General features: G+C 38.7%; 1 long non-coding RNA gene across 1 annotated transcript in view; it reads right to left on the reverse strand.

Annotated features, from left to right (window-relative positions):
* Window positions 1-18,050, reverse strand: part of LOC143694884 (uncharacterized) — a 97,448-nt gene extending 79,398 nt beyond the window's left edge. Inside the window, exons 1-6 of the long non-coding RNA XR_013183628.1 lie at window positions 17,887-18,050; window positions 15,026-15,207; window positions 9,179-9,290; window positions 5,916-5,976; window positions 5,678-5,806; window positions 3,200-3,291 (exon numbers count right to left, since the gene is read on the reverse strand). This is a non-coding gene — a long non-coding RNA (uncharacterized LOC143694884). The remainder of the gene's footprint in view (window positions 1-3,199; window positions 3,292-5,677; window positions 5,807-5,915; window positions 5,977-9,178; window positions 9,291-15,025; window positions 15,208-17,886) is intronic.
* Window positions 18,051-27,144: the final 9,094 nt, after the last annotated feature.

A 27,144-nucleotide genomic window follows, 5' to 3' on the forward strand; every position in this document is an offset into this window, starting at 1 on the left:
TTGCCTTCCTATTTTCCCTGTTGGTTTCTGGGAGATCACAGAATCCCAAGGTAAGTTCCTCACAGTGATGTTCTCTAATGTGATTTACTTTGAGGAATACTTAATGGAGAAAGGTGCCTACTACATTTAGTTATTGAGTTTTTGTTCATGGTTCAGGATTGATCCACTTGAGTCTTTCAGCAGGGAGTAGTTTTCCAGTGTGGCACAGCATGACTCCAAATCAATAAGGTTAATAGATGTGGTGGCCACACAGTCAGAGGTGATGTGCCTGGCATTTTCCATGCCAATGAAGAAAATTTCTGATGACGAGATGTCATTTTTGTGCCGGCAGTAATGTCACCCTGATTACCTAGAGCACATAGCCAGTTAGTAAGTTAGCAAGACTGTAAATGGCCCATTAATCTGAATTATCTTTACAGGAACTGTTTCAAAAATTTTGCTTGCACCCAAATTACTGGTGCCTCTGTGATTCTTGAAATGCCAACAGCAGACTTGCTATATAAAAACAATATTGCTGTGTAAAAGGGACTAAATGGGAATTGCTAGCTTGGGACTTCACTCTACATTTTTAAACTCTCAACAGCCCACTACAAAACATGAAATTCCAGCCTTAAAAAAAAGAAAAAAAAAGTTGCATGTTGTCTTAAAAATAAACACATGAGCAAAGGGGAAAAAAATACAATGCAAGATACCACTGGAAAAAAGTAATAATGTAGATGACAGATCTACTTATGTAATGAGAATGTGATATGTTGGTGTTCCTGCAGTTCTAATTTTCTCTGACTTTTTAAAATATGCAAACTCTTAACAGTGCCTCCCAGATCATTAATGGGTACACATTCCCAGATGGCCTGCATTGTGAACAAAGTGTTGGACCGGACTGGAAAGAGAAATCTGTTTAATATTCCAATATCTAAATGTCAGGAAGGTGTAATTCAGAGTGCCACTGAAAGATGAGCTGAACAGAATACAATTTATGGTGACTTTAGTTAACAAATGGCATTAAGGGAAGAATTTCCATAATTAAATCATTAACTAATATGAAATATTGATTTCCTCTCTGATGTTACTGGATTATCACTTGTCAGACTTGCAGATAAGCGAAGAGCACTCAGTGCAGTCCCTACCAGGAACAACAATAATTTGCATTATGATAACACTGTCGAGCACTATCAAGCACAGAAAACAGAGCAAGGTGCCATGTGTGCCAAGCCATCCTTGCCCTAAAGAGCTTGCAGATAACATTTTGATGAAAAATAATAGGATGGTTGCAAGGGATGTCTGTGCAAACAGACTGGATGAAATGATGATTTGTACTGGGAGGCTGTTCCCACACGGGCTTCTTCACACTCTCTATTGCGTGGTGACTTATTCAGAGCTTCTCCTGGCCGTCTCTGTCTCTACAAGGCTTCTAGACAGCTGCTTGTCTGAAGAGATAAATTCTGTTGCAGTTAATATCAAGAACTTCCATTTTCTAACTGTGAATTTTTGGGGTTTTTTGGCTGCTCTTTATATACTCCTGTTGCCCAAGGGAAGTTGAGTACCTACCATGGAAGCAGTACAGCACGTTAAATAACGATTTTACTTATATTCCAGTATGCTCATTAAACATGTTAAATAGTGGAACATATTAGGTTAACTTGAAAATGCAGAAGGACTAGAAGAGGCAAGATTAAAAAAAATTTACACTGAGAGGATCCTCCTTAATTGAGTTGTAATCAGTTAGTATTGATCATTAGTCCTTTTATCAGCATGATGAAGATAATGATGATAATGATGACGATGATGCAATGTGCAGCACTTGGATCATAAAGAGAGGATGGAAAATTGTTTAAATATTTGATAATAATTCTTCCTTGTAGGTGAGACAGACTGCAAAACATTGTATATTACTCTCAAATTCATGACAAGCTTGAAAAAAAATTTGAATAAGCAATTTTTAATATAAGTTCCTTGACCTGCTTTTAAAGAAATGTCCACTCTTTGCTAAAATGGAAAGAGACTATATTTTTGAGAAATGCTTTAAAAGAAAATTGTTATTTTCTACTTCAGTCTTTCAGCAGGAAAGCAGTTCTTTTGCCAGTCAAACATTCAAAAATCATGTCTCATTTGAATAAATTAACATATTTTGTGGCAAAAATTAATTCCAAGGAAGGAACAATAAATACGAAAGCAATTTAAATTGTGTATTTTACAGGGGAGGGGGAAAAAAAAAGAAAACGCAACATTGTCATGCGTATGACAGCTCAGCTAATTTGATGGGCTTTGATGTTAATTTAGGGTTTACTTTAATTTCAAAACATATTTTTTCACTTAATAAGGGAAACAAAAGAAACTTTCAACCAGTTTGTTATCTGGGAATGTTTTGGCTTCTCAAATGTGAGAACATGATTGTTTTTATTTCCAGGAGGAGATAATAACACTGAAGCAATAAAAAAGAGTCAAGGCAGCTTGCACAGCACAGGAAGTTCACAGCCAGAGACTTAATTTCCCACACAATGTACTGTGCAATGGGCCCATTAACATAGATGAATAGGCTCTTTAAAGGTTTTTTTTTTCCAGATATGCAGCTGCTGCTGAATGGTGCTATGTTAATAAGGTACTCACTTGCCTATTCTTCAGGTACTCTGGCATTCTCTACCTAGGTAATCTCCATATAGGAAAAGCTATTAGGGGTTGTATCTCCTACCACACCTTCAATTATTTTAACACCTGCACTGATAATCCTGGCAAGGTAAACTGGTAGGGGGCCAAGGGTCTAAGTCCATCCTCTTCTTCCCCCAGAAGTCACATCTCAGGGGGAGGGGCTGAAGGAGAGCAGGGAAGGAAAAAAAGTAAAGTCACTTTTATTACACATCAGTGGGAACATTCTGAAAAAGCTTTCATGCCTAGGAAATTGTTATTTCTTCAAACAACTGACAGCCTGCAGAGGAAACTCTAATGGAAATCCAGCTCATGCATTGTTATGCATGGCCCTCATGTAGATACATGGGGGTGGATTAAGTTAGCTTCCAAAGGGTCTATTGTGTGCAGCATTAATTTGCAGTGCTCTTGATATTTGAGTTTGAAGGTTTTACAACCTTTGTGTTTACTTAGATGCACTATATCCTACATTTGTTTATTTCCTTCCACAATCTCTTATTACCCAGTAAATGTTACATTTATCTTTATTAACTTTCAATATGTTGCTGTAACTTACAGAGAAGGAAATAATTACGACCTCCTTCAAATGTACTTTTACTGAAGAGTTTTGGCTTTTTTTTTCTTCCTGGTCAGTTCTGACTTTTCCATCTGTTAAAACAGTGGAGTAATAGCATAAAAATTGTGTCTTTTATTATTATTATTATTATTATATTAATACTAGCCTATAACAAAATGTATTTCCCTTGTCATATATGACAAATAATTAAACAAACCAACCAATAGTCTGCTAAGAGAATCTGACACTGGTTTGATTGCCTCATACTACAAAGAGATATAAGAAGAAAAAGTGTACCACTCTCCATCATCACAAACTTTCCACCGTTTTCTCAGAATCCATCACAAATTTGTTGTTATAACCTACAGGTCTTCTTCTCCCAATATTAAGATGCAAAGCACAAACAAGACTTTCCCCCTGCTACCTTAGCTTGTTCCCTTATTTTTCTGTAAAGATTCATATACAATGCAGACAGGCACCTTTGCAAGTTGAGCTTTTCAGTGAGGTTTATATTCAGAGGTTCCTAAGTGTTAGTTTTTCAACACTGAACTAAGAACTCAAAGTAACTTGTACATTCAAAGGAAGCTATGATCCTAATCTGAACTAAAGGGCTCAATTGAATAAAAATACCTTATGCTCGAGTAACTCAAGTTATGTGTGGCTCCTTCCCCTCCCCCTTTATATGGAAGTCAGTCAGTTAGGCATTTTTGTATTTTAATAGTACAAAAGGGTTTCTCCTGGAAAGAAATACATGCCTGACTTACAGTAATTAGGCTCTGAGTAGTATCAGGGGCACAGTTTACTCAGGAAAACCCCCTGACACTGAAGGAAGACTTCTTAAAACTGCAGAAAGTTTTGAATTCAGGTTTTGATGCTACATAATGGATAAGAGAAATCTCCTTCTTTAGGGCTCAGTCATTCACTCATTATGGCACAACAGCAAGAACAGCTGCCTCTGGACCTGCCTGCTTGTTAGAACAGGGGAGACTGTTTGTAACCTCTCCCAGACTGACCAAGAACTGCAAACCCAATGACAGAAGACAGCAAACTCAGCTGTTGGAGAAGTGGAGATCTTAATCCAAATTTTTGGGCTTAGGATCTTTTCTAATATCCTGGAAAATTATAACAGCAGGGATAGAAGGAACTGCATTTCACAGACCTGTCTGAAGTGTTATGGTACCACTGGCATTGTATAAAACAACAGCACAGCTTCTTCTAGAATGTGATAGAAAAGTGTGTGAAAGTATGGCTGGTCCAAAAAATACAGATCCAGAGCTTCTGTTCTCCTTGATTTATAACACAAGGAAACGGAGTGATAATAGATGCAAATTCAAAACTAATAAAAAGGAAACCCTTTTTTCCTCACTTTGGATATTTAGGCTGTCAATATGCAATATCACATTATTTCACCAAAGTCAGATTAAATCCAACAGAATAAGCAGAAATCCGATGCTACAAGGATCTCCAGCATGACAATACTTAATGTGAATTAAGAGACCTGGGTCTAAGGCAGTGTTGTCCTCATTTGCTGTCACAAAATTCTGTGATTGTGTCTTCAACTGAGTATGTAGACCCTGGTTCCTGCCATAGATATGGTGCTGCAATAAATAGGCCACTTCCTTCATACAATGAAACAATTATCACTTTGGGCTGGATTCAGAGATTTTTTAAAAAATGAAACTACAAGAACTAGAAAGCAGAAAATGTTTGTGGTTTTCTTTTTTTTTTTCCCCTTTGGTTGTTTGTGTGTGGTGTGATTTTGTGCTGATTTTTAATTAAAAAAAAAAAATTAAGATAGATAACTCCAAAGTTTTTCCAAAACAGAGCAAAGAACTAAGTAAATCTCATATAGCCTATTTTGCTCTTATAAAAGCTGGTAAAGGCCTTGTGGTCAGGTATATTTCTCTAGCAGAGCTGCTGTTTATTTAATAGATGGTGTATGAGCACACAACTTACTGTATTGCTAAGTTTGTGTAGTTTTTTTACATCCTCCCCCTATTCCACAAGAGGAGTTATGTAAAAAGAATGTATCATACTCCTTCATTTTCATCTAAGCCTTCTTTAAGCAATCATTCCAAGGAATATGTGCCCTGAAATTTGGTAATGAATGCTCAGTGTATTAAAGAAGGGTCTGATTTGCCCTTGGTTTCAAAGTGTGCACAGTACTTTGACTTGGTCTCACCAAGCCCTTGACAAGGCAGGGAAGGGAATCTGCTCCAGTGCTCACAGAAACTCAGATGTTCACTGCCCTCAGTGCATCATGGAGAGGTGCAGAAAGGACAGAGCAATCCTCTCTCATTACTGAAACCTTCCCAAGTAGGTATGGAACTGTCTGTATCTCCATTTTCCCATCTCCTTGGAGCCACTCAGGAGTAAGCAAAATGAAAAGCTTTTAACATTTTGTGCACCTTTTAAACACAAGAAGCAGTCTATCTCATAATCTCCTTCTGATTACAATATTGAATATTGAATAAATACCTGGAGTTATTGGTGGTAGTGAGGAAAGAAAAGTCTAAAGTCTACAGTTTCCCATTCAGGAAAGGAGCAGGCACCATGAGTCTTCAGGGTAGGTCACCCTTCCAGAACCTCTGAACATGAACAGTTGACCTGAGGAAACCAGGAAGAGTGATCAAAGGACCTGTACTGTATGGTGGAAGAAGATGAAGACAAATTAAGCTACACAATGTGTACATCTGAGACAGTGAAGGATGCTCACCAAAGCTGAGGAGTGGTCAATCAGAAGCTTGGTACTAGCCCAGGAAAATTATAGGTGCTCTCTAGAGAGTGAAAACAATCAGAAAGGAGTTAGTCAAGTGGAAGAAAAAGTTTAATGAGAAGCATTGTAAGGAAAAAGTAAACATAAAGAGAAGGAAACAGATAAAATCAGATCTCAAAGCAGTGGAAACAATTTGAGAATATTAAATACCTGTGCAAACTAAAACACAGATTGTGGGAACAGGGTGCATGGGTGGCAATGAAAAGTGAATGGAGGGCAATAAAAGGATGCCTGCCACATTTGGATAATGATATTACACTGTCAAAAAAAAAAAAAAAGAAAAGAAAAAGCCCTAAGTTCTTTAGGCTTATATGAACTATAAAACCCATGTAATTTTCTCACTGATTACTCCCTTCTGTGTTCATACACCCATCGCTCAGGGTTCTGAGCACTTTGTTAACCAGGAGACATCACCACTGAAGGCCATCAGACACAGATCTGCTGAGCATCTGCTGGGTGCATCTGCTGCACCCACACCATCCTAGAGGCTGGGACTCCTTGTGATTCCACCAAAAAACCCAGAGGAAAATGACAGCAATAACAGCCAAGCCAGGGGAATGCTAGAAAGGACTGTCTGCAAGGATGCTGAGGCTGTCTCAGTTCTGCTTTGGAGTCTGCATATCACAACACACCCACAGAAAGGACCAGACTCTTTTTCCCTTTCTTTTCCCTGTTTGCCTGGTGTGTACACCTCCAGGCTTAACTTTGGTCCTGCCTTCTCCAATCTTTAGAACAGCATGCTCTGAAGCACAACTTGTTATTAGTCAGATGGGAAAGAGAAGGGACCAGATTCCCTAATTATTTTTAATGGCCTTTCCTGGTACACTGCAGAGCCCAGCACCCCTCTATGAGGGGTGGGCTGTCTTGTGGCTCATGTTGTATAGCATGGGACTGATAAACCACCCCTATTTTAGATTATTTATTGTTTGGTTAATGGAAAGCTGTCAAGCTGTCTTTATAAATAATGTTGAAGCTAATTGATTATCAAACCCTGTGTTTTAAAATTTTTTTAACAGAAAGTGTTTTCTGGTGTTTTACAGGGCAAAAATTATATCTCAGACTTGGAGCACTGGCAGTTTTTGGGATGTATTCTGATAGGAAAACTCAATAAATCACGGTTAATTTTGCACCCCAAAAATTTGGTGTCTGTAAGTGCAAAACAGGCCCCAGTTTCTTTCCAGTCAGGACTGCCTGCACAGACACACCAGAACCAGTTACCTTCAAATGAAAGCTCATTTCCCTATCACTTTGCTTCATATAATGGAATATTGACCCCAATTAGCCTCGGTTTCTAATTGTACCTGACACAGCAAAGGCCCCTGGTGAGGGACATCCCAGAACCATGCACTTTCAAATGCAATATGGGCAAAAATCGTACAAAATCCTTGCATAGGAAGAGGAAACTAGATAACTCGTTTTCATCCCTTCCAAAGAATACTTAAATAATTTCATTTGTTGGGGACTAGTGAAAATTACAGGACCATGGGTGGGTATTTTTTTTTACTTTGTTCCTCTGTAAATACAGACTGAGTCATTAACAGGAGAAGGAAGAGAGTGATCCCCACAGTCTGCCTCTTTAACACTGGAGTCTGTATCTCTCTCTCTGCTGCTCCTGGAGGCAGCTCTTACCAGCCACCTCTAGGATGATGTGGCTCAGAGACAACCAGCCTCGTTGCTGAGCACTGTGATTTTTTTCAGAACCAGGCAGCTTGTTTAAACCACCACAGAGCGGGGGCAGAGCCTGCAAGGAGCTGAGGTAATCATTTTTACATTAACTATCTGGCAAAGATGTGGGCTGCAGACAGGGAGAAGGGATACAAGGGGAGGGAGGAGATGTGGAAAATGACAGTGAAAAATGAAGAAACAGTCTTTTAAAAGAAATCCAGTGTTCCTTGGAAAGGTATGACACTGCAGGAAGACTGAAGGCAGAGAAGGGGAGGTAGAAAGGCTGCACATCTGCATTCTGCACATTTATTTAGCTCTAATGTACCATTTTGCCTTTATCTTTTTTGTTGCTGTTTTTCAGGCCAGCTGCAAAAGTTTTGCAAAAGACTCTCGCTTCCAAAGCAAACCAAAAATTCAGGGTACAGTGGTGGTGCGTCTTATCTATGGATATTTTTTTTCTATTTTGTTTTTCTGAGATCAGCTGCTGAGGAAATAAAACCCCATGCAATTTCCAGCAATGAAAAATGGATCAGTTCTTTTGCTTAGAAAAAACCCAACCTCATTTTCATATTTCCATATTTAATTTTTGCACTTGCATGTACGTTTCTGTTATCTTCCAGCCACATGTTGCTATTTGTCTCTGTAGTGAAAGATTTTTTTCCTTTTTTTTTTTTTTTTAGACTGTGGGCTATGTGAAGCCTGACTTGAATGTAAAAGATCCACAGGGAAAAAATCTTCCAGTCCTTACTGTATTAAAGCTGGCAGGCCACAGGTTTTGTGGGAGCACTCTACACTGAGCACCACCTTGGGTGGCACAAGGAGCACCATGCACCTACACACCAATATCTCATGGCCATTGCAAAGCCCCACCCCAGATCTACAGCCATGGCTAAGGGAAGGTGGAAAAAAATTAGCAGCCACTCACTTTTCCAAAAATCAGCCAGTTTTGGCCAACTAAACACTGTTTAACACAGCTGGTAACTCTGCAGCTTCCACAACTACCCAAACTCCAGCAGAAGGAGAGCTCTGAGGCTTATGAGACCATCCCAGGCAATTTCACTGCATTTAGGCTTTTGTTGATGTTAGTCACCCCTCAGCTATCTGCCTTTCAGTGAGATTCAGGCTTGTAAGATATTTGGGTGCTTTTGAAAAGGTTACATGCAGTCAAAAGCAGGCAGCCAAGGCTCCTGCACTCTGCCAGAGCTGGTCAGGCAGCTCAGCCTTATGTCTTAACCCAGCAGCAGCAGTGCTTGGACAGACATCATTTCTGTTGAGCTTCTTGGCAGACAAGATTTCAGACAGAATCTGGTTATGATTTAGTTTTGGTCTACATGTTCAATGCTCAGTGAAAATTCTTGTGCAGCCAACACAACACAGAAACTGCCTTCAATAGGAGAGAGTAAATGCAATGTTTTCAGTTTGAACAATATTTCAGTTGTTTTGTCAGTGGACCACAGCCAGTCATGAAGTGCTCCAGTTTGGTCCCAGACTGCAGACAGCTCTGGTTTGCCCACATAAAGTGTACTCAATGAACTCACACTGCAAGTTGGCAGAAGGGACACACCTCCAGCTCCTGTGTGTCACTGTTGCTTCTGGTGCCATCATGGGACTGCCAAACCCTTCCTGCTCTCTGACAGGGAAGCTCTGCATCTGCAGCAGAAAAAAATGTTTAACACAAGGGTTTTCCCAGCCCTGATGACAAAGTTGGAACTCAAAAAACACAACAGTGCATATTGTGTTGGTATTGACCTCCCTCCCCTCTCATTCTTAGCTTTCTGTATCTCCATATTTAGAAGTCTCCCCTCCATGGCACCCAGGTGCCAACTGCAGTTCCCAGTGTTTGGAAGTGACTATTGATAAGGGGATTGTATGGGAATTGACAGGTTTTGAAATTAAAGAAGCCACAAGTAAAATGGTGTGTAAGTAAGACTCTGGAAAGCATTTGAAAATTAAGGACAATGTGATGGGCTTTCATGCAGTTTCTTCCAAATATACCTGCAACTAATACTGAATTATCACTACAAGTATTAAACATTATAAAGACACTAGATTACTATTTCTAATTTAAGGGGGGGGAAAAAACATTTTTATTTCTTCTGGGCGGGGGGTGTTTGTGTGTCATTTGGCAGTTTAAAGGTTTAGCTAGCCTATTCCTATCAAAATCTTGAAATTACTTAATTCAGCCAAAGACATCTTGGTATTACACACTTTTCTCCCAAATCTCTTCATGTTCTATGGCAAATGTAGCATTTTCCTCCTGGAGCAGTTAACATAAAAGGTCTTGGTTAAGAGACGCTTTCCCCTTGGAAAAGATAATCTGCCTTCAAAGTTATAAGTTAAACAACTGAGTGGTCTAATTGATTGAACATTTACAAATTATAATTGAATTTGTGCCAAACTATGTGAAAAAGATTTATGTTCCGCTTCCCATACTGTTTATCCCTCATTTTTTTGTGTGTGTGTGCATGTGTGAACTGAATCTTTGGGAACTCCTTTCACTTGATGCATCACTGAGGTGGTTAAACACATTGCATTATGGCAGTCTGTCACATCAGTGTTTCAAACTGAAATACTGGATTTGACACATCCCTGGAAAAGGAAGTCAGACCATCCAAAATCCAGAGTTATGTTTCTTTTGAAACTTGAGATTCTGAAGACAGAATTTTCACTTACTTGACTCCAACTACAAGGGAGTAAAAAAAGGAAGAGAAAAATAAGTTTTAAGTAATTAATTATAATGCAGCTTTTTTAAGATTTAAAAAGAATTTTCATGAAAATAATAGTGTCTTGATTGTCCTGCTTGTGAGTGGAGACAGCCAGCTCTCTGTAAATACCCATATTTATTTTGCTGAACCTCTGTGAAGTGATTATGGAAGAACAATAAAGGGGACAGAATCTGAGTCTCCAGCAAAAAAAATGCAACACATTGCCATATTTCTATGCAATAATTTCTTGAATATGAGGAGTCCAAAAGCACAAGAACTCTTATCTGAGCCCTCGATGATGGTGAAAATGTGCCAATGAACATTCTTGAGAATGTTTCTTTCCACAGGATGTGATCTAAGATGAAGAGCTGTAGTAATTTTGGGGCTGTATATGGTATTTCCAAAGGAAGAATTGCAAGTCCATTGAAATGTAAAATTTAACTTCTGGAGTTGTATAGAATATGCTCCAAAACAATGGCATCATCAACAAAGGGAGAATTTTTTAAAATCTTGTCTTCCTATGTATAAACCCCAAAGTAATTTAAAAATCTTTTACCACATTCTTCAGCTTAACCCATTTCCATACTGTAACCTGCCACATTGCCCAGACAAATTCACTGATCATACACAAGACTGGATGTGATCACCTTCTACTCTTACCAAAGAATATAAAAAATTCTTTTTGGTGATTTCAATAATTAAAAAATCCTCATGATTATGAGCAGCCATGTTTCAATATTGTAGTGCAAAAGGGTAGAAATAGGACCAGGAAATTCTTGTGTTCTAACTTCAATCAGCATACAACAATGTGCTCGAGTAATTAGTATGGAAACAAGAGTGAAAATGGATTATCAGATTTGAAAGAAAATTACTGCCTTCTGGACAATATTGCAGTCTTAAGATTATATCTAAGTCTCAGTTATTTAGTCTTTTTCCGTTACAATGGAGGATATAATATATATTAAGTCTAACAATAAAAAGACCAGGTATATAACCCTTAATATCAGAGACTGCTTGAAAATGTGCCACATTATCACAAAAATGCATTCCATGTATTGTTTCTATTATGTTAAATTTCTAGAGCTTTTTTGAAATTTAATTAATGACTTTTAAGCACTTTGGAGTTAACAATACCATTTGTTGAAATTCCTCAAATATTCTATTGTTTAGCATTCAGTGCACTGTAAAGAATGTATGTTACTTGAATACCCCATGGCATCTAGGATCCAAATTACATGATATTCTCCCCTTCCTTCCATCTCAGAATCATCTGTAAACAACTCTCCCTTTCTATCAACAGTTTCCCTGTGACAAAGTCCTGCCTCCTCCAAAGCCCACCTCGGAGCTCCTGAGTTTATAATACGCGCTCGAGGCCTCATGGGATTCTCTAACATTTACACAGCTGTGGCAAACACTTCAAAATTAACCACCTGACCTTCCCCAAAAAGCTCAAAGAGCTCAAATTCCTTATTGCACACAAAAGAATCAAACACATTTGGAGGGCCTAGGGCCATCATTTTTTTTAGCTATCAGGCATAAAAACACCTCCATCCACTTTTTTAGAAGACTCTGTTTCACCAGTGCCTTTTTTATCTGCTCTCCACATTCTACCCTATCTTCTATCTCCACAAAGAAGCCCTCTCTACCACGGGGGCAATAAATTACCATTGAAGAAAGAATGCAAAAGAGGTGCTAAATCAATACCAAATTCACAGCTGAGACCTAGTCTTAGCCTTTGCAGAGTGCAGACTACAGTCCTTACTGAGCTCCCACGAAGGGGCTCATACCCCCTGTTGTCCTCCTAACTTCAGTCTGATTTCAAACCCACTGCAGGATAAGGCCTTAACTTTTAAAATACTTTTTTTTTTTCTATTTTGATTTATAATTAATTATTACCATGAATACCTTCCTTTACTTTCTATCACATCTCAGGATTCATTTTGCATGAATGAAACTCCTATGAAAAAAGCAGTTTTACCACAGAAATTTGCTCCCAAGACAGCTGTTGGACTGAAGAGCAGGATAAACACTCTTGGTGCTCACTGAGGAGCAGCTCTAGGGCTGTTCTGGGTACACTCCTCTCCCTGGAAGAGGAGAGCCTGGTGGGCACCCAGGTTAGATCCTTGTCACCTTAGACATGTTACACATAGGTTAAAATACAAAATTAAATAAAAGAATTGATACAGTGGGGCTTTGTCCCTTAGCAGGGATGCAGCCATTGTCCAGCTCGCAGTGTCTCAGTGACACAGCACTGCCTTCTTTTCCAAATTGCCTGATAAGGCCACAGCAGGCTCTGGATTTACCCATTACCACAGGGTTTAATGACCTTAAGCACAACACTGAATTACACTTCCAATTGCTATTTCCATCTGATTAACACTGAAAAATGCAGAAGGCTGGGTACATACACAGAACACTGGTAAATGGAATAACACATTGAGCCATAACATGCGGCATTTAGTCCTCATTCAACACTTAACTCATGATTATTTACCAAGCCTTTCAGAAAGGGATCTGACACTGCAAAATATAGAACTAAAAAGTTGGTCTATTTAAAAAAGAATTAATAAATGTTTGAAGCACTTGGCAATAAACTTTAGGAAATTTGTCACTGAAGGGATCTCGTGTAGCCACTGCTCCCACTACCCATACCAAGGTTCACCAAAGTCATGATTTTGCAAATAACTGCTTAGGAATAGGAGAAATGGGTTCAAAGCTTTGCTCTCGGCTGCAATAAATGTAGGAAAAGAAATGTAAAAATCACAGAGATAATTTTGCAAAATAATTGTCTGTTTTACCATCGTGGCACATGCAGTTCTTCCAAATGCTCATCAGCCAGTCTAGAAGTTTATCTCAACTGGGCATCACAGTCATTAAGAAACTCGGTGAAAGGTGGGTTATGGATGTAGAACAATACTACCATTTTTAAATTACTAAAATAGAGCTTTGAGTTATAATAAGAACCAGAGCTAAAAGTTGAATGCCAGCTTTTTTTTTGTTTTGTTTTAGGCTTTCATGTTGACCTCTGCTCTACACAAACTTAAATCTGTTTTACATCAGAAGCTGCAGGGATGGAAGAGTACATGGGAAAAGAACATGTCTGGGAGTTTAGAGAGGACCAGCTAAATTTTTTGAGCTCCAGTGGGATTGGTGACATAACTAAAAAGCAACAAACAGCAGGTGAGAGGGAGGATTTAAATATAAATAAGAACACTTTGAAGCCATAAGTTTTTATTGATCACATTCACATTTACAAATCAAAGTCTCTGCTCTTAGAAAAATATTTAACTAAGAAAGAATCCAAAAGTCGTAAAATACCAAGCAGGGAAAGAAAAAATATTAGAAAAAAGTAAAAGCATGGAATCATGTTGATAAATATTCCCCAGACTAAAAAAATCAACTAAATACCCTATTTTCTTTAATTAAAAATCACTGAATTATTTAAGGATATCTGCCCAGATTAATTATTGAAGACACATCAAGATCTGCCTAGTGGTGTGATTACTGGTTTATATGGCTATTAAGATCTGCCTATTTGGACTTGAATTCAACCTCCAATTAAACAAGTTATTAGAAATTCAATCCCACAAACAACTTAGCACATCCACACTCCATGCTTTAAAATGGTCAAATATTTTAATTCATATCATTCATCCATTAATAAAAAAGCAGAGCTTAGTTTCTTTTTTTCACTTGTCAATGTATACAAAGAAACAATGCTCATTTTATGGCCATGGTTTAGCAGACAAAATTTGCCATCCTACTAAAGGTGCTGCTCACAATCTATCCATGGGATCAGAGTTCAATAGCAGCACATTCAGTCTGGAAAAAAGTGGTGGTTACAATAGCATAGTAATAACAGTTGCAGATAACAATCCGAAAAGCTGAGACCACTGAAACACGATGGTTTGCAGTTAGAAAATATTTGTGTGTTTTACTAGAATGTAGCACAGTGCACTGCCAGCTAGGAGAAATAAAAATCTGCTGGAAAGACACAAAATTAGATCATAGCTCCCTCAAATGAAAAGAAATCCAGTCTTGCTGAACTGAAATGTGATCATTGGGATAGCATTTCTATCAGCTCATTCATTTCAAATGCAATTTAATGCTGTATTAGAAACTTCATTTTAACAAATGCTATTGCATAGGTGGAACTTGGCTGCCAGAGCAGGCCCAGGAGTAGGTCCCCACAGAGACCCCATAACCACACTTTGTGAACTGAGACAGATTCCCTCCACCAAGTGAAGGCAGCTGAGGTACTGAATATGATAAAATAGGTCTTACCAGCTTCTGCAAGATGTGTTCAGCCCTGTTGGCCTTAACAGTGACCACAGGGTTGCCTGGGAATTGATACAAACAAGGAACAAAGATTTAGTGATACTTAGCCACAAAACTTTGCCAGCCTCCAGAAATTTGCAGCTTAGAAGCTTCCCACTAGCAGACCTTGCTGGATTTCTCTTCCATGAACTTTTCCAGTTGCCTCCTGCCCTGCCCCATAAAGGATCAATAATCACAGCATGCAGGCTCACACTGCGTAGAACCATTGTGGTTCCTTCTGGGGCTGTGCATGCTGCCTTCATTTAATCCCCACACTTCTGGTCTCAGAAAAAATAGGGACACTTGTTCATCTCCATGGCAGTCAGGATCTTCAGACCCTTTCTCTTACCTCCTCTGCATTACCTTTTTGGCATGCTGAAGAATATGATATATGTGGATGTTCCTTCTGCAAAGGATGTGAAGTCAGGACTCAGGGGTCTGTGGCAGCTCCTCTGCTCCATGGAGAGTTTTCACATATCTTCACCTTGTATTTAGTGATTCGCCTTGTATGGACTGAACTATTTTCCAAATATTTCTGTTTTCCCCTAGAGGAAAGAGTCTTGATGACAGTTCCAATCTAAGACCTAATTTAGGTACCAGGCTGGTGTTTTGAAGGAGACAGAGTTAGATCAAATTACACTAAATTTTTCAGGTGGAGATCTAAGTGTTTCTGTTTAGAGAGATGCAGAAATTTGTGCCATTAATGTTAGCTATTTGACAGCGGTTTCTTTTCATTACATGAAATGAGAAAATGGAGCCAGTTCATTATGAAGATAGTGAAAGTTTTAATAAGGCAAATACAGGCTGAATCCTACAAGTGCATGTGGGGAAAGTAATGTAAAAAATGCAACATCAAAGAAAGATGAGCAGGGAATGGAGAGCAGAGAAACATGTAATGAGCAGAGTCAGACTGAAGTCTAAGATAATTGCTTAAAGATTGCAGCACTTGGGAGTTGCTATCCTATGGCAGGATTAGAAAATGGGTTGAAATGAATGGGACCCAGTCAATCTGTAACCACATTGTAAGGGCCAAGATAATTTCCTCCATTTTCAGGTGTAGAAGCTGAGGCTCTGAACAGAGCTGGCAGTGATGCTCTCACCTGGAACAGATCTGCTCGATCTGGGATCAGATCTGACCAAACTTGTTCTTTGCCCAAAAACCTCTTCTGAATATTTTTTGTTTTAACTCTGGGGCTAGAGAGAACTTAATAACCTGTCAGTGTGAAATAATTAACTTTCCTAACTGCAAAGAGTGGGGCTTGTGGCTGTTCTTGCTGTTTGTACAGTGTTAAATAAGCCAGTTGATCAATGGGGCTCTGATGATTTATTAACATCATGCTGCCAATGAGAACACACGCTGGAACTTAGGATGGCTCAAGCTTAATTTTAAAATACTGAAGGAAGTCTCAAATAGTTCAAGGACTTATAGCACTGGTTGTATATTTGTCATATATTAACACAGAAAGCAAAATATATCTGAATAATAAGGAATGCATCTTCAACCAGTTCAAAGTAGTGCCAACAGTAAGAGCAAATTGTGTTTCATCATGTTTTCTTGCAATTCCACAAAAATGACTTGATATCCCAGTGTACTAAGCAGTTCCTATGTTGTCTAAGTACCTCTGTTTTTTCAAAACGAGTAAAAAAACAACCTAAATCTATTTTCTTTTGGATAGGAATACTTTAGTTTTTAATTTCAATGAAAACAATCCAACTGACCTGAAATTCTCACTGAAAAAAAATTGAGCATTATTAGGACAGCTGAAACAAAACACTACATGTTTTTGCTTTCGTGTTTTTGTTTTCTCACTAAACATTCACAGCACCAAACTAGCATAGTTAAGGTCATAATTCCTAAAATTTGATTCATTATTTATGCCTCATTTGGGGTGACAGTGCACCTACCTAGTAGAGATTTATTTAGCAGTTGTCTGCTACCTCAAGAGAGGCTGCTGTTCTCCTTCACCTTTCTAAATACACACACAAACAGCATTTCAGTGGAAACTGATCCATGAACAATTAACCAGGCATTAAAAATCATATGGGAAACCAACAAGAGCTTATATTAAGAAGATTTGGCTATGTGCACTGCCATCAACTTGGGTGTATTTCTACAGTTCAGATAAGCAACTTTAAAATATATGTATATAGTACAGAAAATTGTAGGAGGATCCTGGAGATTGTAGCAACAGATAAAATATTACTACACTTTGGACTTGCTTAGGCTTTAATCTGAGATGTGTGCAGTTTGATAAAGATGGTTAGTATTATCCTCCCCATTTCACACTTTAAGGAAACAAACCACAGATTGAACAATTTCTGAAACCATCAGAAAGATCTTTCTACACTGGGAAAAAAAGCTCAGCTGAGCCTTAAGGCTACATCCACTGGCAAACAGTGCAGACCAGAGGAAGATTTTTAGAGCAAAACAATTGACAGTGAGGACCAGAAAGCTGCTTACAAGAAATTTTAGTTTAAATAATTTTCTTTTTACTTTGGAGGATCTTTTGTTTTACCTCATAGACCAAGTACCTATTTCACTCTGGAGTGCATCAGATCAGATTTACTTTTGTCCAAATTAAATTCCAGTTTAAGTTCATGCACTTGAGACAGTCCCTCAACACGAGCAAAAGCATAAACAATGGAAATGATCAGAAGACCTACTTTAGAAGTTCCCATCTGATCCAAGCTAAAATTCAAGGGCAGACTCAGCCTTTGCAATGCCCACTGGATAGAGCCTGATTCAAAGCAGTGTGGAGCCAGTAGTGAGGTGAGGATAAGGGACACTTGCAGAAGTTCCAGTGGAATCAGGTTTTGGGGCACCAGGAGGCAATTTTTTTTTTACCCCTTAGCTGTTTTTGCAAAGATATGCTCTGAAGCTCTTGGGTTGGCACTCTTGCTGAAAACACACAGAACTTGTTTCATACCACACACCACATTGTGCATGAAAGCTATCCACATGACAGGCAGTCCTCCAGAGATAACAGTAATCTTCTGGTGGTGCCAACAATTTTTACTGCCTGACTGTGTGCGGTGCTCTGCAGAGCCCAGCCACTCAACACAGTCTGCTGAGCAACAAGAAAAAGTCTCCAGCTTTGCTATGCTCTGTCAGCTTTCCTTACTGCTTCCAGAAATTAGTTCTGGGGACTTTGCTGATACATTTACATGAAAAGACAATGTACCCCTCAGCTCCCTGATACACATATTAGATTATGGTCACATACTGTGTTCCATGGGAGTCCATGCACATCTCTAGTGTCAGGGAGTTTTCCATACTTCCAGAATACAGAATTCTATGAAGGCAGCAATGTGTTGACTTCCCAAGTTGCTTCAGTGGATTTTTGTGTAATGAAAATGAACACTGAGATATTGCTTGTCATCAGAGACCTGCTGCATCTGTGATGCAAATAATAATAATTGTTGGATAATTGCTCCTTTGTTAGTCCTGCTTTGAATAGATAGACAAGGAGAAAAGATATTTAAAGGTAGAGAAAGCGAGGTGGAAACATACCAGCAAAATTCAAGAAAAATTTCTGGAAGAATATAGCTTTTATATAAAAGATTTGAAGGAGCAATTAGTTTGTTTACACTCATTTAGCTTGAGGGATTGTCCATCATGTGAACACAGCATGCCCCTGTTTAGGATTTTGGACCCAGCTAATTTTCAAGTGTAATGTAGACCGTGAGAACTCTGGCCCTGAGCACTGTCCCAGTATCCTGGAATTCCCAAAGTCTGGATAAATTCTGAGTGGTCTACAGAGGTTTGCATGTGGAAGCAAGGCTTTTTATATGGAGATCCATTCCAAAGCAGGTTAAGGTACACACTTAATATGTAGACACAGCTCTTAAAGCTGTTTTTTAAAAAAATCAAAGAATACAGATGTATCACTTAAAAGTTGAAGAGGATTTAGCACCAAATCTTTAGTCCCTTATGCAACCAATTGCTACCTTGTACTTCATAAAATATAGTAGAGCAGTTGAACTGTGGGCACCATAACTTGTACTTTGAATCTACCTAAATGTAAAAAGTAATAAATTACAGCGAGTGATCCTAGCTTTTTAACTGGCATTCCAAGTCCATTTGCCTTTCTAATGCATTTTGAAAAAGATAAATGCCAAACACTTAAGCTGCATGTAAGCTTCTTGCTCCTTTATATTATTTCCTATAAATAAAAATATAAATGCTTGCAGTCATGCAATTTGATCTTTGAGCACATGGTACTATAAATCTAGTCATGATACATTTCCCCTGAAAATAAATATGATCTTTTCTTTTAAGATGCAGGACAAAAAGGTTCTTTCTTAAGGACATAAACACTTAATAATCCAAGCAGCCACTTAGCCCACAAAGTAGAAACATTGCTCCTGGGCACAGGTACCCACTGGATACATGGTCTCCATGCCAGGCAAAAAAGCAAGCACTTTGACAGGATTTTTTTGGGACAGAACTGTGCTATTGTCAGCCCTTTTCTCTCATATGAGAAAGATTTTTCATGAACAGGATTAAATAGATGTTATATAAAGAAATGTCTGTATTCTGTGTCAGGTACTTACTTTGAACTTATGTTCTCTGCTTCACAATTGAAACTATTCTTTCCCTTTAACTGAAGTTGCCAAAATACAGTCTTCATCAACATTGATTCAACACATCATCATCTAAAACAAGGTGATAAAGCTGGTATTTATATCTGTCAGGGGACTGATTACAGATGATGGCAACAACCATCTCAAAAGGTATAATTCTCTGCCACAGTGTATATCAGTATTTTTCTTAATTATTTTTGACATTTTACCTATTACTCCAAGGACTTTCTCAGAGGGCGGAAATAAAGGGGAAAAATGGGTTTTGTGCCACAGATGAAGAAATACATCTTCTGTAAGTAATTCCCAGAAGAAATCTTGGAAATCTTATGGGGTCAGGAAAGAGGCAAGAAAGTAGCATTTGTCACCCTTGCTGAATTGGTCATCTAAACTTACAGTAACACTAAAGCTAAGTGACTTATCTGCCACCCCTTAGGGAGGAAGAAAAGTGAGACTAAAGAAGTAAAGAGTGGGGGGAAGCACACTGTGAAAGTAGCATGTAAAATACTGCCTAAAGATCCTGATTTTTCAGCCACTTATCTCCTATTTCTCTATAGCAGATGTGGACATCACTTCTGTTTTTAGACATCACACACAGCAAAAATAAAGAACTGTACAGCTGAGGTTATGGCAAGAATAAAAGTTCACCAGGTTTAGGACAAGCAAATAATGTCTGAAAGTGGCTCAGAGAAAAACATCCAGGAAGAGAAATAGACAATGATCACCATCTACAGGGAATATTAAGGTAGGATGAATGACAGGCAACCCACAAAACCAAAAGAATCCCTGAAAAAAGCATGTGAAGAAGCTTGTTACAAGTCACTGCTTTTGACATGAGCTTGATGCAGGATGGACAACGTGCTACAAAAAGCAACTTGTCATATATTTCTAGAAAAATTTCAAGCACAATTGGCTGCTCAGTTTAATGACACCATTATTAAACTCAAAATAGGTAAAATAGGCTATAACAGACATGAACTTTCTGTTTTTATCTTAAAAATCTATGAACACTGCAGCCATTCCAGAGTTATACAACTCATCATTTGGTTTCCAGCCTTGGAGTTAGTTTTTGTACAGAGTCTTGTCTCATCCTCTGAATCTTCCAACATCCCCTGTTGATGACCCACCAGCATGAGCATGGTTAGCAAAACATGAGTTTTACATAGCTATTGGGCCTTCTTTAGCTTGCATTACACAAATACAAATAAAACTAACAGCACTCCATGGAAGCTCCTATGTGTGGAAATGGATTGTTAGGTACAGGATTTCTAACGTGGGCCACTTAAGTCATGCCAAGACCATGTAAATTATTTTGTATTTAACAGAGTGAAACATCTAGCTTTCAGATATTTGCTAGTTATGTTAAGGTGGTTTGTCCTTAATTTATGCCTTTTTTCCTCTACAACTAGTGTTGGCTGCATGGTGGCCGGCCTTTAAGAAGGCATTTACTGCCTACCTCTCAGAGATAGTAGAGGAAGGGTGAGTGATTTTCATGCTCTGGCACTCATTGTAGGCTGTTTAATTTGTCAGGACTACTAGGCCATGGTTTTGTGCTTTGACAGGTTTTTGTTATTCCTGCTAATCCCATTTCTGTTGTGTAATGTGCGTGGCAGCATCTGGTGACAACAGAATAGAACACCTAATTGTGAATGAATACAGAGAGCCCTGTTCTGCCACATTGCCTGTTGCACTATTTTTGCATTTTTATGGCTGAGGGTGGGCTTCCAGGAACTGCAAAGCAGACAGCCCATCGTTGTAATCAAATTTGCCATTTGCATGTGTGTGTTCTCAGCAGCCTTCTTGTTTCCACAGTCCCCAGGATTCTCTGCGTTTGTTTTTCTGGTTCCCTCTTCTGAATGGAGAGTATGATCTTAAGTATTTATTAAACAAGTTCTCTTTAAGTCACAATGTGGAACTGATGGTTTTAAGTGCATTTGGGTGTCACGAAAAGGAGCAGTATGTGAGAAGAGCCAATGCAGTACCTGCACAGCTGTTACTGCCTCCACCCCTTGTATGGCTTAATTCACTTGCTGGACACAAGAACCCAGCCTTTCCTGGTGCCTGGGGTTAATATTCTCCAGGTGTAGGACCCTGCATTTGCCTTTGTTGAGTTTCAGATGCTTACTCTCTGCCCATCTCCTAAGCCTCTCAAGCTCCCTCTGAAGGGCTACACAGCCCTCTGGGGTATTGGCCACTCCTCCAAGCTTGGTGTCACCAGTAAACTTGCTGAGAAGGCATCTGGCCCTTCATCCAAGTCATTGATGGATAAGCTAAACAGTACTGGGTGCAGAATTGAACATTGGGGGACACCACTATTGCCAGGCACCCAACTAGACCCTGTGGCAGTGATTAAAATCCTCTGGGATCTGCCACTCAGCCAGGTCTTAATCTGCCTCACTGTCCACTCATCCAGTCCACACTTCCACTGAGTTTGCCTACAGTGACATTGTGAGAAACAGTGTCTAAAGCCCTGTCAAGGTAGACAACATCCTCAACCCTCCCTCATGCCCCCTGGAAGTTCTACCATAGAAGGCAATCAATTGCACAAGCAGGATTTACCTTCAGTGATTCCATGCTGACTACTCCCAATCAACTTCTTGTCACCTATGTGGATAGACATGGCCTCCAGAATGAGACATTCCATAAACTTTCCAGGAATTGGTGAAGGTGATTGGCCAGTAGTTCCCTGGGCCCTCCTTCTTGCCCTTTTGGAGCTCCAGGGTGACATTTGCATTCTTCCAGTCCTTGGGTGCCTCTCCGGATGGCCACGACCTTTCAAACATGATTGTGAGTGGCCCCGCTGTGCATGGGTACAGCCTGTCAGGGCCCATGGGCTTTTGGATCTCAAGTCTGCCTAGAAGTTCTCTAACCCAATCCACCTAGACCAAAGAATTCCACATATTTTCAGCTTAGATTCTTCTCAGTCACAAGCATTAGTATTGCAAGACAAGACTGACAAAATTCACTGCCCACATCAATCTTGCAAGAACTTTCAAAAGATTAATTAAAACAAAGCTCTAAAACCCAAGAGATCTGAAGTATATGAATCACAACATCAAAAAGAAAAACTTTAAGGAGAGTGCTCAGAATTTTAAATTAAAGTGCAAGCTTAAATTTTCTCTTGTTACCACTTGGTGCAATTTTCCTCCCAGTAAACAACTCTTCTGTTTTTACCACAACAATATAGAATCAAAACACAAAATCTGTTGGATGCAGAAACCAAGAAAAGATCTAAAGCTGGCATAAAAATATAACATATTACTCATAATTTTTTTCTAACTCCTCTGTATTTTAAGATGTTGAATTTACTAAGTTTTAAAAAGGTGGTCAAGCAATACAGTAAATATGAAAGCTGTTTCAGGAGTGAAGCATGAGGCAGCATACAATCCACACATAAAAATAAGATCTTGTCTTATGCTTCCTCTTATCAGCTACAGTTCAATTCTAAACCGAGTTCTAAGAAACGTAAGATAGTGAAAGCAAAAATATTTATGTACGCTATGCATACAGAATAGACAACCAAGGGAGAAACGTTCCTCCTTATCAAAGACTTGTATTAGATGTATCCTTCTTCTAAGCATCTGTGGACAAGTTCCCCAGAAAAGATGCCTTTCATCAACTATGGGAGCTGTTATTCGTTATCATCATCTGTTTATAATCAATGAGAACAGTTGGATGCTCAGCAGTCTTGAAAATTGAACCAATTATTTAGGTCAGTAGTTTTTAACCTTTTTCTATTTGTGGACTCTTAAGCATTTTCCAGTGGATGTGAGGCACTGTTAGAAATTTTGCTCATGTAGATAGCTGTCACTTTCTTTGGCACTTACAACAAACTGTCTAGAATTTATCCCCTCCCTTTCATCTCCTTATGAATATACCCCCAGACTCTGAGCTCAAAAAACCCCAACCATATTAGCTAAGTATATACATTTTTTGTTAATTAAAAAAAAAAAAGTGACCTGAATCCATGTGTTTTTAAGCACCTTGACAAACGATGCAAACAAAACTTTCTTGGTTTGAATCTGTTATTTTGATTACAACCCAGAGAAGGTGCAGACATTATTCTCCACTGGCACAAGCAGCTGCTACTCAGCTCCAGCCCCATGAAATGCTCCCTTTCCCTGGCTGCCAGGCACTGGCCTCCATCATGTGCCAGCCAGTGTTTTTTTTCTAATCCATGAGCTGTACTGTGAGACCAAGAGTGACCACGTAGGGACTCAGAACTGCTACCAAAAGTCCTTAAGTGACACAGTAACCTTTACTTTTGTGCTTTTTTTTTACTTTACAACCCTCAAAAAACTTATGAACATAGTTTTGAATGGAGAGTGAGGGAGAAGAGCAGACACAAGCAAGGGATGAGCACCCTAATTCTCCCATAGCAACACAAATTAAAATGTCCCAGATTTGACTTTGCATTCCCAAGCATGCATTATAGCCAAGCAGAAGGGCCCCCCTTTCCAAGGGGCTGCCTTGGGAAGGAGCTCTGACTGAGGTCTAACCACAGGAATCTTCTGGAGTCCCACCTGAAGGTGCTTCCACCACATCTGGTGAGCAGCCACAGCAGGAACTGCTTCTGGCACTCACACCACTTGTGAATACTGTTCTGTCCACAGATATCACTGTGTCAAAGGAGAGTCACTACAGCCAATCCAACCAAATCCAACAATCACACACTGAGTAGAGGCTTCTTCGTAAAATATTTCTGATGTCATTTTGCTATTTAATTATTATAGTTACTGGGATACACAGCAATTACATATATTTGATCTGATCTCCATTAGATTATTGTTCTGCAGATAAATGTGTACAGCCAGTGAGGAGAACACAGAAAGAGGCAAATTAAACAGAACAGTCTCTTAAGGCTCCAAAGCTCAATCTCTACCCTCAGTTTAGACAATGAAACAGTGTGCCTAGGTCAGCTCTGAAGAGAATTTGGTAATGCCTGATGCAAATGCTTTGGGAAATGCTCTGAACCAACAACTGACAAAACACAAAAAAAGTAACTGCTCAAAAGTTGCCTAAAATAAAGAAGGGTTTGGGAGGAGGTGAGATCCTCACTGGTTTTAATGAAAAAATAATGAAAAAAACCTTTAGTCCTGACTACTGTATTTAAATTAAATCTATTTGCTTTTTGCACAGTTCGAATAGATGCTTTTTAATTATTGCTAATTGTTTAAGATATTGTTGTATCCCCCTGAAGATTTAAACTGAATAAATTTAATTCCTTTAAAATATCCTTCAGCTACAGGCAATAAAGTAAGAAGCCCCATAGGTATGGCAGTAAAAATAACCATAAAGGCATAAGCATTTAAATGAGGAGAGCATGGAATACTTCCCACTAGACCAAAAAAAAAAAAAAAAAAAAAAAAAAAAAGTGAGAGTAAAGAGAAAGAAAAGAAAAGAAAGAAAGGGCTGGGGGGGGGGGGGGGGGGGGCGGGGGGGGGAAGCTATGTGTTTTGGAGACACAAGAACCAAACCATGAAACACACAGTTGAAACATTTAGGATGACTATGAAAAAGGTCTATGTTCACTTGTTAAGGAATGCGCTAAGGCAGACTAAAGCATATGAATGGCCCTTTCACAGGTCACAGATTCCATTCAGTTCTTGGACATTGTTATTATCCGACAGAAATAGATGGGCCTAATTAATATTCTGGACATACCTGAGAGAACATTCGTAAGGAAATCATCCTATGGTGGTTTGGGTTTGTTGTGTTTTGGGGATTTTGTTTTTTGTTGGGTTTTCTTGGGTGCTCTATGCTTTTTGTTTTTGTTTTTAACAAACAGGAAATGTTACAAGTAGCATCTGGTTAAAAAACTGTGAGCATAATTTTGGTGTTAAAAGTTCAATAAAGAGTCTACTTCTAATATACTTGTTTATGCAAAGACTTGGAAGGGTTTTTTTTTTATTTTAGTAAACAATTTTGCCATGTAGATTAAAGCTGAACTGCACAGTCATTTTGCAAGCAATTATATTCTTGGCACTTTTCTGAACATAGTATAACAATTACCACAGCAACTGCATTTTATCAGAACACTCCAAGCATGCAGCAGGTTAATATCAGTTTTCAGCAACTTCAGATAATATTTCTAAGATGCTAATGTTAGGCAGTTTCACATGACCAAACAGCTTCTGATATGAACTGAGCTCTGGTCTTTTAAGATAATGTGGTTATATAGGCCCCAATTTATGGGGACTACTGTCCCCCCTTTATAAAATACTGTTAAACTTAATGGGAGCCTGTGCAAACAAACCCAAATGCTGAGCCTGTTTCATGGCAAGAAAGATAGACTGATTGAAAGGTCAACTTTTCTAAGAAATTTGGGTTGGGATCTTGGTGCTCCCACCTGATGTGGGACAAGCTGCCCCCTCATACAGCTTCTCCATTTACCTCATAACCTTTGCAAGAATCAGCTACTCACTGAGTGTCCTGATACTATTCACTTCTCTAAAATGATTTAGTTCTTAGTCCAATCTATGCCATATTTTAAAGATATGTGGTTTGATTTCAGCTATTTGACTCCTGCTGAAAAAGCCCCAAAAGAATAACCTCTTTTTTTTGTGTCCCAGTTCCCCTCACTGCTGACCCTTGTGACAGTTTTGCTGTTGACTTCATAGAGAGCAGAAGTAGGCCCCAAAAATGTATAATCCTCCAATGTCATCCAAGCTCTATCACTGCAATTTGAATTCAGGACCGCTTCAATACAGTGACTTGTTGTTCTCAAATGTCTGGATGGCATACAAATATAGATAAAAGTAGTTACTAATTATCACATCTATTCTCAAGGCATGCATGGAGGGAGGCAATAAAGAGGAGGGGAAGTTTGTGGGTTACTCCCACACATAAATCCTCTATGTGTCAATGGGTGAATAGACACTACTTTAGCCTATTGTGCAAAGCTGTTTTATAACAACAAAAAGCTGAAACAGAGAAGAAACTATACTAGAAAGGCAAATATCAAAATACATCACTACTAAAATGCCTACAGGTAATCAAGCGATTCAGTTCTGTAGTACATCCAGAAACAGGAGTCAAGATTTTTGTACTCAAACCTTAATATGGCATATGTGGAAAAAAAAATCCCATTGAAATAAATAGACCTATTCATTTCAGAGACAGTGAAAAAGAGAAGAACTTTCTTTGTCTCACCACTTTAGAGCCCCTTGATAGCATTTTCCTTTTTTATTGTCTTTTAGATATAGATGCCCCTCTGCTTAAGTATCACCAAAGCTACTAGTAACAAATACCTAAATATATAACAGATGCATAAGTGCATCTTGGGATAAATACATTATGGACAATTAACTGTCATCATACCCCTCAATTACATTTTCACCCGCTCCTGTAGTGTACACCTGTGGCTTGTTAGTACTGCAATAAGTGTTGGAAAGCAACTCTAAGGTTCAAAGGTAGCGCCGCTAAAATCTGTTTTCCTCTTTTTTCCTAAATGTGTATTATATAAATGTGAAAACAGAGAAACAAACACATGAAAAAAGAACAGTGCCTTTTCATTTACTGGCTGACACTGTTGATTGAGTGAAAATTTTTCACTTTCCTGTTACATCACACAGGAAAGACCATTTGCATGGAATATTGGGCCTGATTCTGAATTCAGAGTAATGTAGAAATCTATTAATCTCTGTAGTAATCTCTGAATAATGCAGAAATTAACCCAGAGAAACAGCAATCAAAATTCACTTTAGCACCATTTGCAACATTATTTTAAATGCCACTTTCTCTCCTGTGAGAGAATAATATAAGGACCACAAGCACAATTTCAGAATATTTTGTAATGCACATTGTTTTTAGTAAAATGCAAAAGAACTTGTTAGAAGCATAGCTAAAACTGATACATAGCTAGGTTACATTGTAATCAAGTCTGCAAGTTTGAAAAATGG

This window comes from Agelaius phoeniceus, chromosome 10 (genome assembly GCF_051311805.1).
Source record: "Agelaius phoeniceus isolate bAgePho1 chromosome 10, bAgePho1.hap1, whole genome shotgun sequence".
NCBI lineage: Eukaryota > Metazoa > Chordata > Aves > Passeriformes > Icteridae > Agelaius > Agelaius phoeniceus.